The sequence below is a fragment of the Myodes glareolus genome, chromosome 9, assembly GCF_982192425.1.
Source record: "Myodes glareolus chromosome 9, mMyoGla1.1, whole genome shotgun sequence".
In the NCBI taxonomy this organism is placed as follows: Eukaryota; Metazoa; Chordata; class Mammalia; order Rodentia; family Cricetidae; genus Myodes; species Myodes glareolus.
Window position 1 is genome coordinate 70,507,697 of NC_142034.1, and position 14,447 is coordinate 70,522,143.

Consider the following 14,447-nt stretch of genomic DNA (forward strand, 5'->3'; position numbering starts at 1 on the left):
GACCCCCCAACCTGCCTGGAACACACAACAGTGGCAGCTGGGCCCGAGTCAAAGCTTTCGGTCACCATGACAAAATACTGGAGCTATAAACTTAACGTGGGAAAGCTTTCTTTTGGTCCCTACTTCCTGTCCATGGTTGGTTGGCACTATTGTGCTGGGCCTGTGGCAGCGTCGTAGACCATAGCTGAATGATGGAGGAGGTCTGTTTGCCTTATGGTGTCCAGGAAAAAGCAGAGAAACAGGGCCCCAAGATCCCCTTCAAATGCATGTGTTCAATGACCTAGCTTCCTTCTGCTAAGCCCACCTCCTGAAGGTTTCTCTATTTCCTAATAGAGCCAGGACTGGAGACCAAGACTTGAAGATGTAAATCTTCAGGGGACATTCAAGATCCAAGTTATAGGACCCCTGAGTGAGAACAAGGCTGGTGCCCACGGCATCCGGGCAGCGACTCAGAAATGAATGCACCCACTTGATGAGCTGTCTGATGGGCTACCAGGGTCAGGTCACAATAGTCAGTAAAATGGTTTGTCCTAGTTCCCTAGTTGTCCCTGGAACTGCTGAGAGTCAGCTTAGTGTTGCACCCTCCTGGCCTCAAGGGTTCTAACTGACAGCCAGAGCCTGCCACATCTCCCATGGAGAGATTTCTGATCGGGGCCGAGCTCAGCCCTGGCTCTCCTACAATATCAGAGGCTGGATGGGCACAGTTAATCCACAGGCAAAGTGCCAGTGGTTAACTGAATCAGGCACAAACAGGCACACACACACATGCGTGCACACACACACACCGTGCTAATGCACTTTCAAAGTATCTTTTCTTCAGCTACAGCTTAAAGCTTTTGTGGAAAGAAGTCTTCTAGGATATTCTTTGTGCTTCACTGACAGCCTCCTCTAAGCAGAGAAATTGCTACACAAGCAGCAAGAGGTGAGGCTAAAACAGACGACCACCAAGGTGTTTCACAAGAGTTACTGGCTGGCATCACGTGTTGTGTGAGTTTTGTATCTTTATGATGCAAGTTGAACAAGCCCAGGAGTATGCCTGTCCACAATTTTTTGTTGCAAACTAAGTACAGTTTTACTTTTTTGTTGCTATTATTTTATAAATTGGTGTTTTCCCTGCATGCATGTCTGTGTGAGAACATTGGATCCCCTGGAACTGAAGTTATAGACAGTTGTGAGCTGCCATGTGTGTGCTGGGAATTGAACCCAGGTCTTCTAGAAGAGCAACCAAGTATTCTTAACCTCTGAACCATCTCTCCAATCCCAGTCTCTCTCTCTCTCTCTCTCTCTCTCTCTCTCTCTCTCTCTCTCTCTCTCTCTTTCTCTCTCTCTGTCTCTGTCTCTCTCTGTCTCTCTCGTGTGTGTGCGTGTGTGATTTCCTCTCTCAGTTTCTCTTTTTCCCATTAACTAGATGAGATGGGTAGCAGATATCTAACTAAAGGAGAGCCCACTAGGGTGGGTTCCTTCATTACTTAGGCTACTAAAAATAGATGTTCAGGACTGAAGGTCTGAAAACAGGTCTTCAAATGATAACATTATCTTGCAAACAGAATTATTGTGCAAGGAAAATGGGGTGGAATTCCCTATGTGTATTTATGGCTCATCTCAGAATAAGCATCTTCAAAAGAAAGGACAATCGGCTGGGCAGTGGTAGTGCACACCTTTAATCCCAGCACTCAGGAGGCAGAGGCAGGTGGATCTCAGTGAGTTCAAGGGCAGTCTGATCTACAGAATGAGTGCCAGGAAAGGCTCCAAAGCTACACAGAGAAACCCTGTTTCAAAATAAAAATAAAAAAGAACAAACCTTTGATTAGAAAGGGAAACACCCGTACAGTGTTTGAAGGTCCTCTTGTGTATGACTCGCTCTACCTCCCCGGGTCAGGAGGGATGTGACCTGCCTGCACTGCTTTTGGGTTTCTGCCAAGTAAAGGATCAACCTCTGCTTCTGCCACTCCAAGATCTTTTCCTTCTTTTCCCAGAGAAGCGGTACCAAGACTCTCCCCTAAACCTATGGAGCCCCTCTTCCTGAGAAAACCACATAATATGGGAGCAGTTCCAAGCCAAGAAAGGGGATATTTACCCATTGCCAAGTTCCAAATGAAGAGGGCAGCGAGTATGCTTTTCATTACTTCTGAGTTGTGTAACTTGGGAAGACACGCCCCAAGGTCTGAGTGCAGATCCCAGAGGATTTATTTCTACTATGAGGGTGATCTTTATCACTCCCACTCCCACATGAGCAGATTCAAACGGCCTTTCCAACTCTTCTGATGGGAGAAGAAGAGTTAGCTGTGTTGACAGAAGCTAGCTGGTAAGCAGCGTGCTGATCAGCCTGACGACATAGCTCAGAGACCTAGGGAAGAGGCGACACCAGGGATTCCTCCACTTGGGACCTAACACTGGGGAGGGTAGGCCAGTTTAGAACATTTTAGGGGCGTGTGTGCTTTGAGGCAGCCAGTCTGGACTGGATCTGGAGTCACCTAGGAGATACACCTCTGGATGTGTCTTTCAGAGAGATTCCAGAGAGGTATAACTGGGTGGGGAAGACACACTCTAACTGTGAATAGCATCACCCCTTGGTATGGAAGTCGCAGTCTAAATACAAAAAGAAAGAGGAGGGGGCACTCTAGAGGTTTGCACTGCTCTTCTAGAGGACCTGAGTTCTGCTCCAGAACCCATGTTGGTCAGTTCAAAACTGTAACTTTACACTCCCCACTTCGATGGGCCATATCCCCGAAACTGTAAGCTAAACTCGTCCCTTATTTCCTCAGACTGCTTTTGTCAGGTGTCCTGTAGCAGCAAAGAGAGAAGTCACCAATACAGTCCCCAAGGGGATGCAAGAACCACTGCAAGCTAATAAACCTGCAGCTGATTGGAATAAATGGAAGGGCGCCAGCAGATGCCAGCTGAGCTCCCTTTAGCATTAATGCAGAGGCCAAGGGGATGTCTTCAAAAACATGCCTCTTGTGAGGATAGTGAGATGACCCAGTGGGTAACGGCGCTCTCAGATCTCAGTACCCAGATTTGTATTTTTAAGCTACATTTGGCTCTGTGCCCATGCCCATAGTATCTGTTCCCCTGCCATACCATATAGAATAAGGAGTCAGGAGGATCTCTGGGGTTTACTGTGTCACCGGACTGATTCCAAGTTTAGTGAGAGACTCTGCCTCCAAGAAACAAAGTGGAGAGTGATGATGTAGGACCCCAGATCTCTTCCTCTGTCCTCCACATGCACATAAGCTTATGCACCTGCATACCCAGCACATACACGTACACCACCACCCCAAACACACCATATGCACACATATACATAGCAATGTGTGTGTGTGTGTGTGTGTGTGTACACACATATACTTTCACCCTCTGTAATTCTAAAAGGAATAGCAGCCAGATAATATTGGGCAACTACTTCATATCTAAATAACTTCACACGTAGAGAGGAAATTACAGCAATTGTTTATAGTCCAAAGACTAATCTTTCTCAACAGGTAGAGACTGCCCTTATGGTTTTCAACAACAGAAATGTGGCTGAACAGGAGACAGAGAAGGGGGGGTTAAAGCGATCCTCCCCTTGGCAGCTGCCCTGCAGTTCCCTCTGTAACCCAGGAGGAAGAAAGGAGCCATCTCCAGCCAGAGTCCGTGGCTTCCTCCCTGAAACCTGTCACCCACTAAAACTGGCACTGAAGCAGTGTACATTCTGCAAGTAGGAGGGACAGTGGCCAGGGGACTGCCCAACTGCTCTTGGGAAGGAGGGTAGGGGACCAAATCAGTTCATTTCAGTTCTCTCTTGAAAAGAAAAAGACTAACAGGGTTAAGGGGCTCTCAGCCTAGCTCCTTTAGGACCATCCAAGTGTGCACCAATGAGGCCTGAGTTACCTGGGAAACAACTGGCAGGGAAGTTGAGATCTTACTGACATCCCAGGCTGGTCACTAAATAAGGTACCATATCCAAAAAGGACTGAGACAGAGGTTGGGAAGAGGAAAAACTAAACTTTTTCTCAAGCTTTTCACTTATGACATGGGTTCCTTTTTAAAAAAATAGAAATTAAAGACATTTTTGTTTATAGCCAGGCAGTGGTAGCTCACACCTCTAATCTCAGCCCTTGGAAGACAGAGGTAGACAAATCCCTGTGAATTCCAGGCCAGCTTGGTCTACAAAGTGAGTCCCAAGACAGCCAAGGCTGTTACATAGAGAAACCCTGTCTCAAAAAAACAAAACAAACAAACAAGCAAAACCAAACAAACCAAAGAGCGCTGGTTGCTCTTGCAGAGTACCTAGGTTTGGTTCCCAGTACCCACATGGCAGCTCACAAGCATCTGTAACTCCAGTTCTAGAGAGTCTGTTGTCCTTTTCTGATCACCGTGGGCACCAGGCATGCACATGCTGTACATACATGCGAGCAAAACACTCACACCAATAAAATAAAAATAAATAAATCTTTAAAGTGAGGCTCAACATGCTTCTTCAGGCTTTCCTATTTCCATCTTACTGGTTAAGAACCAGGGATGGGAGAATGTAGGGTCTGTGAATCATAAAAGAAATTATGTAAAATATTCATCCTATTTTTTCTGATCCCTATGCTTTATTGGCAAATATTCCTGGGGTAATAAGTACCCTGGATTTAAAGGGCTCCTGTGTTCCACTGGACTGAGTTATTTGCCTTCAAGTGGAAGGATTAGAGACACTGCAGGACTGTGTTCCCACATGGATTCAAATTCACCCCCGTGAAGGACATACCATACTCCCTCTGACCAGGCTTGAGGAACATGGAGGAGGAGAAAGCAGAAAGGTTGTGAGAGTCAGATGTTGAAGGAGGACAGTTGCAGAATGGTGTCTTCTGGAAATGAGACGATCGCTGCGCTCATGAACTGTGGTCGCCTGCGCATGGCCTGTACTAGGTCAAGCGAGTTAACATCCCAGCACAGATGGGGGAGGGACTCACCAAGCCCTACCCCGAACTTGGGGAGCTACAAGCATTTGACGGCTACGAGGGGAGGGAAGGCAAGTTTTCTTCAGGAATGTGGCTGCTGGTAGGTTACCCATGCTTCCAAAGGACAGCTCCTGGAACATAAGGATAGCATGGCCTGGACTCAGTGAGTTATTAAAAAGATAAAAGGAAGACATAAGGTTGGGAGGGGGATTGGTGAGGGGCCTGGAAGGAGTTGGAAGAGGGTAGGAGAGTGGATATGTTTAAAATACATTGTATACATGTATGAAATTCTCAAAAAATAAGTTAAAGATGCATTTCAAAAGGAATTCTCCCTACACGTTTCGGAGAAATCTTGAGCAAGAACTGAAGACAATTAAGTCTGAAAGATGAACCTTGTTACCATATGTAGACAAACCGCAGAGTGAAAGCCAGTTAAGGAGACCTCGGACAGAGACAGTAACAGTCTTAAACTGGTTGACTGATAAGGCCTCCAAGGCCTCCAGTGGGAAAGCACAAGTATCTAAATACATGTTTAGTCTAGTTTCTGTAACTGTGATAAGCTCCATGACCCAAACAATAACATGGAGAGGAAAGTGTTTATTTCAGCTTACAGACCGGAGGAAACCAAGGACAGAAACTTACGGGTTGATGGGAGCCATGCAATTGAGCCTTTAATAAACTCAAGTGGTCACTACTGAGTGACCCCACATTCAGTCTTCCAGACATAAATAAGCCACTTGATGGATATGGTCATGAGCAAGAGATGGCTACTGGTGTATTGGTGCAGTTGTTGGATCCCTTAAGAGGGCTAGTAGCTTATTTCTCTAAACCATCAGTTCCTGTGTGGTGGGGTTGGCCACCTTGTTTGGGGACAGTTGCTACAACTTGCCTTTTCGTTGAAGAGGCGGAAAAACTATGGAGCACTGACAGATGTGGTACCAGGTCCGCATTGTTCTAGGAACAAAAGGCCGACTCTGGCTGAGAAGCAGTCAAAGGTGACAGATCACCCTTTCCATCTGACTTCCCAGACCCTCAACCCTGCTCCCCTGCTGCCTGGCTCACAAGAGACCTGAGGGTCAAATGGCCTTTTCACAGGGTCTACCTAAGGCCATTAGAAAACACGGATAATTACATTATGATAATGGTAGCAAAATTATAGCTATGAAGAAGCCATGAAAATAGCTTTGTGGTTGGGGGTCACCACAACACGAGGAACTGTTTTAAGGGCCACTGCATTAGGAAGGCTGAGAACCACCACTCTGGTACATGACTGCCTGGAAGGGAAGGATCCACCACACCCAAGCAGATCAGACCTACTTTTGTGAGACGCTGGAGAGTGTGGTGGTAGACAGGAGCGGCAACAAGAGCAGAGTCTATCTGTGGCTCTTACTCATCAGTCTCCCTGATCTAGGCCAGTTCCCCAGCCCAGAACATATTGCTTTAAGGCAAAGCCAAGTATCTTTCTGGAAGAGCCCGTCAATGAAGCCAAGAGTGTACACAACAGTGGTTTCTCCCGGTCGCTTCCCATGAAGGATCTGTGGCCTTTTCACCACAGCAACTCTGGCGGGGTGGGAGTGGGGGAGAAGAGTAGGAGCTGGTGTCTGTACTGGAGCAGGAAGCAAGTCACGGGCTCTGTTACTATCTGCATGAAAAATGTCCCTCTCAGGCTTATGTGCTTGAACACATGGTCCCCTGGTGGGAGTATTTGGGGGAGATCTTGAATACCTTGAGGCAGGAGGCATAGTGGAGGTGCGTCCCTGGGAGAGTTTCTCTGAGGTCTCTAGCTCAATCTCACTTCCAGTCTGGCTTTCTGCTTCCCACCGCCTCACACTCCTGCCAGCATGGCTTCCTGCCACAATGGACTGTACGCTCTGATTCCTAAATTAAAATAACCCCCCCCCCCCCCCCCCCCCCCCCCCCCCCCGTCTCTCTGTTTCTCAAGACAGGGTATCTCTGTTTATCTGTTTAGCCTTGGCTGTCCTGGAACTTACTCTGCAGATGAGGCTGACCTTGAACTCAGAGACCCACCTGCCTTTTACAGGCGTGCACCACCACTGCCTGGTGAAAAAAAAACAAAAAAAACAAAAAAAAGAACACCTCTTTTAAGCTACTTCAAGAGCGGTACTTGGTCACAGTGGCATAAAGTAACTAATAAGCTCCAACTAGGAAGAATTGGGGGGGGGTCTTATGAGAACTCGGTGATAAATGAAGTTCTTAGACAAACATGAGTCTCAGTAAGCAAGTTTCTGAGCTGTCCTAATGCAATTGCGAAGTCTAGGGGGATGGAGAATGTGCCAGATAGCTTTCCATCACTATAGCCAAACATCTGAGATGATTTGCAAAGATAAAGGGTTATTTAGGCTCCTCATTTGCAGGATTCAGTCCATGCTGGTTGGCCTATTGTTGGGGCCTGGAGCAAAGACGTACTTCATTCCTTGGGCGTGTGGCAGAGCAAACACATTTACTTGAAGCAAATGAGCAGAAGAGAAGCAGGAGGAGTCGGGGGTCCTTTTGAGAACACACCTCCAATAAGTCACCTAAGGTTCTCCTGTAAGGTTCATCCCTTAAAGGTCCCACCATCTTTCAACAAGGCTACCCAAGGGACACATAGCCTGTGGGAAATGTTTAAGATTCAAACTACAGCAAGGTGGGGAGAGCTTAATGGGAATCAGTCAGGTTCCCTAGGCAGAGTCAGTGGAAAGGCTATGGGAAGGGCTGGCTCAGGGGTTAAGAGCACTTGCTGTTCTTGCAGAGGACCAAAGTTCGGTTCCCAGAATCCATGTCAGGAGACTTACACTTGAATATAACTCCAGTTTCAGGGGATCCAGTGCCTTATTCTGGTCTCTGCAGGTACCCATACACATGTGCACATATATGCAGTCACACACACAAATAAAATAAGATAATTCTTTAAAAGGTTAGGTTGAAATTTTGACTTAAATCCCATCCTTGGTAAACCACCAGGACCACTTTACCTTCTCGTGTGCAATCATTCTGGCCTGTTAGGCCTGCTTCTTCCCTGTTTAGGACAGCCAAGGCTAAACAGATAAACAGAGATACCCTGTCTTGAGAAACAGAGAGACGGGGGGGGGGGGGGGTATTTTAATTTAGGAATCAGAGCGTACAGTCCATTGTGGCAGGAAGCCATGCTGGCAGGAGTGTGAGGCGGTGGGAAGCAGAAAGCCAGACTGGAAGTGAGATTGAATAAATAAACTTCATTTATCACCGAGTTCTCATAAGACCCCCCCCCCAATTCTTCCTAGTTGGAGCTTATTAGTTACTTTATGCCACTGTGACCAAGTACCCGCTCTTGAAGTAGCTTAAGAGAGGTGTTTTTTTTTTGTTTTGTTTTTTGTGTGTGATTGTCTGGCCTGCCTGCCCCTGCTTCTCCCTATGTGCTACCCTCTCACTCCAGAACAATTTTGCCCTTCACATTATCCCATCCCTCATATCTACAGCTAGTGTTGGCTCCTAGTCTTGAATGAAGTCCCGATCAAGAGAAAGCTACATGGTTTGTCCAAGTATGGCACAAGTTTCCTACCACTTGGCCCATATAAGCAGTGTTTTCCTTCTGAAAAGTTTTTAAAAAGGTTTGCTGTAGTTGGTCTTTTCTTTGGGCTGCCGGCTCACAAAAATCCATACCAATGTAAAATATTTGAGACTAGTGATTGTTTAAAAGTAGACTCAACAATTCACTCTTCAATTCCATCATTTCTATATTATGTATATTTCTATATTATAAATTATATGTAGAAATAATGATATAAATATATATTAATTACATTATTCAAATTATGAAATTATATAGATATATAAAATTATAAAACTTTAACATATATTTTTATATTATAAATTATATATAGAAATGATGGGATAAAAGGGTGGATTGTTGAGTGTTATACTAAACAACCACTAGTCTCAAATATTTTACATTGGTATGGATTTCTGTATATTGATACAAATTTAAAGTTACTTTTGTTAGACTGTATCTATTTTTCTACTTTTGTTTAAGGTATTATACCTATGCAACTCTTTTTAAAAGTTATATAAAGTTTTAGTCTTTGAAAACTATTTAGGATATTAAAGAAATACGGGCTAGTAGTCTATCTATAACAATCAAACTTATAGTCATGTTAGGCATGTTTCCAAGGTCAAACAGAAATATATTTTAAATTATAGATGGTCTTCAAACACTTCAAAGACATATAGAATATAATATCTAAACTGTTTTAATAATATAAGGCTTTTCATGACAATAAAACATGTCTGCTCCTGGCAGCACCATTCTACTTCAGAGAATATGATGGGCGTCACAAAAATCTTCATATAGCATTTGCTTTCTTTGTGGCAAAATTTAGTCACTGGGAAAGAAACTGTCCTTGCCTTGACTGTTGAGAGTATGCTGTTCAAATTGAACAAACAAGATACAAAAGAAAGTTATTGCCAAACTTTGCCAAGACAGGGTTGGACAGTTGTTCAAGAATACCTGCTTTACAGAAAAGTCTGTCAGATATTCTAGGCCTGTAGACCAAAGACGGATGCCCCAACATTACAGAGGAATCCTGGGTGACTGTCCACATAGTCAGCTATTTGTCATTTCTCCTAGTTTTGAAAGTTACTTGGTCTGCACTTCCTGTTTACTCAGGTAATATTATATCCTTCTCGGGTCTTTGAAAGGGTTGAAGACTAGATAGTTACAGTTACCATTTTCCTTAGTCTTAATAGAAAGTAATTAGATCTGAAACTTAAGATTCATCAAGATAAACTAGGTAAGGGAGTATTTTCTCTTAATTTGCCAAATACAAATGGACTGGACATTGTGAATGTAAACCTTACATGATAATTGTTTTTATTGTATATAGTTCCATTTGTTAAAGTTAATACCTTTCTTTTCTAATTAGATAATACCTGATCATTGTTCTTATTGTACATAGTTTTACTTTGTTAGAGTGAAAATCTATCATTTTTATTTACACAGAAAGGGGGAAATGCTGTGGGATAATCATTTTGTACACTGTGAAGGTGTATCCCTCTGATTGGTTTAATAAAAAGCTGAGCAACGGTTTCAAAACAACAAATTGGCACCCAACATGGTTGACTATATTCACATAAAACCTGAGAAAGTATAAAAAGGAATCCTAAACACAAAAGAACTGTGTTAAGCATCATTTGGTAGTGGCATTTTTCTCGGGTGGGCTCTGTTTGCTAGAAGCAAGTAGAGACATGATTCCTTTAAGAGATCTCTTCCTGATTCAGTGGTAGAAAAAATAAAAATAAAAAACATGTGGTTTTGAAATGGTGACTTTCTGGGCCAAAGGGCTCTGACTCTTTCAGGAGGTCCCACTACAGAGCACTTGAATGGGATTTGTGGGCCCATGTGCTTGTATGCCTTCTTGGGGGATAGGAGGAACTGAGACCATGCCTGTGGCTCAGTGTTCCTCCCCCACTACCCGCCTGGGCAGGCAGCAGGATCAGGTGTGCTAGGAGTGCACAGGCAGGAGACCATGGCAGATTTCCGCCACCACACACAGAGATATTTCCAGGCTGCGCATTGCGCTGCATGACAGATTTAGCTTTTACTCAGAGAAGAAGGGTTTATGTGCTGCACACTCTTCTCAGAGTTAAGTTGATGAGCGTGGCTGCCACACAGCAGTCTCAGGGGCAGTGAATGGACTTTTGTCACATTGGACTGGGCAGAGCAAGCAGGCAGGACTGCATTTGCCCTAGCAATGCCACCACTTAAGAAGAATTACAGATATGCAATAGGACAGATTCAGACATAAAAGATCTCTAAATGGGTCACAGTGTTGGATAAATATACACAGGCTTGGGAAAGAGAAGGAAAAGAGTATAGAGGGTTATAAAAAGAAGGAAATCATTTAAAAAAAATAAAACCAAGTCTTTAAAGAGACAGAGTACAGATAGTAATAGATGAAAGAAGTAAAGATAATAAAATAAATATTAAACTTGAAAAAAAGTAATAGAGTAAGAAAATAAGCCTTGTAAAGATGGAATATACACAGAGAGTCTAGATTGTGTATATTATTATGTCTTATTTGCATTTTGACTGTGAATGAGCTAAGTACAGAGAGACATTTCATTGTATGGACTACTAAGATTAACCAATATAAAGGTATCTTGACTTTAAAATTTGGGTCTAAGGATTTGTTGCTTTGGAAAAGTGTTCTACTTTTTCCACAGAAGATTAGAACCTATGGATTTTTTCCAGAATAATGTGGTTTGATGGATCAAGATCCCCCAAAAGGTCACCATGAACACCCCCCAAAAATTACTTCACACAACAGAAAGCAGGAAGAAGTTTGGAGAGAACTATACCCAAATTTCCAAAATGATTGTTTATAAATGTTTGCTTACATTTAAAGGGGAATATGCATGGAAATGTATACTTTGCATTGATATGGATCTTGGTCTATCAATACAAATTTTACATCAGTCTTATTATGTGTATATTTCTGCTCTTGATCAAGGTATTGTGATTGTGCAGTTCATTTAAAAATGTAATGTATAATTAATAAATATAGGCTAATAGATAATCATCTATAATAATCAAGCTTGTAGTCATGTTAGTTGTGTTTTCTAGATACATAGAGATATATTTCAGTTAGATAGGTATTCTCCAAATCAGAGACCTTCAGAATAAAACATTTAAAATGTTTTAGAAGTTATGACTTTTCATGACAATAAGACACATCTGCTCCTGGCAGTACCAATCTACTTCAAAAGGATGATGGGCACCAAAGAGGCTCCTTATGGCATTGGTTAGACATTTGGGCAAGAAACTGCTCTTGTCTGGACTGCTTGATGTTATACTGTATGAACTGGACATGTAGGACCCACAGAAAGATGACTGCTGAACTTTCCTAAAGGTGAGACCATCCTTCGGGGTTCCTGCTTCATGAAAGTGTCTGCCAGACATTCTGCAGGACACAGAAGAAAGTGACTGACAAACTGCCAATATAAGTGGAATTGTCTTTGAAATTTCCTGCTTCATGGAAAAGTCTTCCAGATACTATGGGCCTGTAGGCTGAAGATAGATGCTCCAATGGTATAGAAGAACTTTGGGTGACTGTCCAAGCAGTGAGATGTCTCTGTCAATTCTAGAGTTTTGGAAGTTCCTTACAATGCACTTTCTGCTTACTTAGATAATATTATATCCTTCTGGAGTCTTTGATAGAGTTGAAGAATAGATAGTTATAATTATAGTTTTCCTTAGTTATGACAAAAGATAAAGTAGATATAAATTCTTACTTAATACCTGTTTTGTTATATGTAATTTTTCTGTGTTTAAGTTAAAACCTTCCATTTTATTTAAACAGAAAAGGGAAGGTGATATGGGATTCCCCTCTGTATGCTGTGAATACCATTGGTTAATAAAGAAATCTGCCTTGGCCTGTGATAGGGTAGTGTAGAGCTAAGCGAGGAAAACTAAACTGAATGCTGGAAGAAAGAAGGTAAAGTCGAGGAGATGCCATGTAGCCGCCACCAGGAATAGACATGCCGGAACCTTGCCACTAAGTTACAGCCATATGGCAATACACAGATTAATAGAAATAGGTTAAATTAAGATGTAAGAGTTAGTCAATGAGAAGCTAGAGATAATGGGCCAAGCAGTGATTTAATTAATACAGCTTCTGTGTGATTATTTTGGGGCTGAGCAGTGGGGAACAAACAGACTCCTACAACAAACAGCCAATAGCTAGGCAGAATTTTTGGACAGAGAGAACGCTGGGGAGAAGAAGGTAGATGCCAGGAGACACAGAGTAAGCAGGGTGGACAGTAAGGAGATAAGGTAATAAAGCCACAAGACAGAAAGTAAATTAATAGTAATGGGTTAATTTAAGTTACAAGAGTTAGAAACAAGCTTAAGCTAAGGTTAATCTTTCATAATTAATAATAAGTCTCCATGACATTTTTTGTGAGCTGGTGACCCCAAAAGGAAAGTCTATCTATAGTACTCTTAGCTCTGGACCCAGTAAACTTATTTCCAACTGCTTCCTAACACTATTGATAATGTGTGTAGGGGTCTCTGTGATCACTACAGTCAGCAATTTAACAATCCATGGAAGACAAGGAGGTAGTTTGGTTCAACATGACTAAGTAGCTGGTGCTGGAGTATTTAAGCACAGCATAATTCTGTGGAAATTTCCCTAGTGATAATTAACTCGATCTATGTGCACAATAAAGCTTATGACACAACTGTACCAAAATCCTTTGGAAAGTACATGTGACATTGTCCATAAAGATAGGTTGTGTAGACAGTCAAGCTCATGATAAGGGTCTGGGGAAGATCTGGTGCAAAGATCATCAGGCTATTGACTATGTCCATCCCAAGCCTTCTGGGCAGATAACAGGCAGTGCATCCCTCCCTTTGAAGAGACAACCCTGTGCTTAACCAGCAACATTCCTGGTTCCCCTCGTGCTTACCTGTGAATACAAGAACCTTCATACCTCCTGCAATGTGGTGACTTTATTGTTGCAAGATATTTGGTTACTCCGTGTAAAGTTTGTTACTGTGATTGGTTTAATTAAAAAAAAAAACAGCTAAATGGCCAATAGCTAGGCAGAAAGTATAGCAGGGACTTCTGGACAGAGAGAACTCTGGGAAGAAGAAAGGTGGAGTTGCCAGCCGGACACAGAGGGAATAAGACATGCAGGAGAGGTAAAAGTCATGAGTTATGTGACAACACATAAATAGAAATGGGTTAATTTAAGTTATAAGAGCTGGTGGGACAAGCCTAAGCTACAGACTGAGCTTTTATAATTAATAATAAGTCTCTGTATCATTTTTGTGTGTGTGTGTGAACTGGCAGCCCAAAGAAAAATCTGTCTGCAATTTATTCCAGTTTTTTCTCTGGCTAGAATCTTGTGATGGTTAACTTTGTCAATTTGACATAACCTAGAATTGCTTGGGAAGAAAGTCTCAGTGAGGGATTGTCTACATTGGGTTGAACTGTGAGCATGCCAGTAGGGGATCATCTTAATTTAATATATGTGGGAAGACCCACCCCAGTGTGGGCACCACCATTCCCTAGGCAGGGTATTCTGAACCGTATAAGAGTGGGAAAATGGAGCTGAGTACAGTGAGCATGCATTCATTTCTCTGGGTTCTTGACTGTGGCTATGACTAGTTGTTAGAGGTTTCTGCCTTGACTTCTCCACAATGAGAGACTTTAACCTGAAGTTGTAAGCGGAAATAAACCCCTTTCTCTCCTAAGTTGCTTCCTGTTGTAGCACGACAATAGAAATGAATGCAAAAGAGATCTATTACAGACTTAAAACTATTTGAGCTGGGCACAAGGCTGAAGTGGGAAGATCCCTCAGGCCCAGAGGAGTTTAACAGCTGCCTGGACATCTTAGCAAGATCTGTGTCTACTTGGTTGGTGGAGTGCTTGCCCAGCACCCACAAAGCCCTGGCCAATGTCTGATGCCTCACATTGCATCAACCAGGCATTGGGGTACACATTAATATTTTAATAGTCTTGATATTGTAATGTTAGTCAA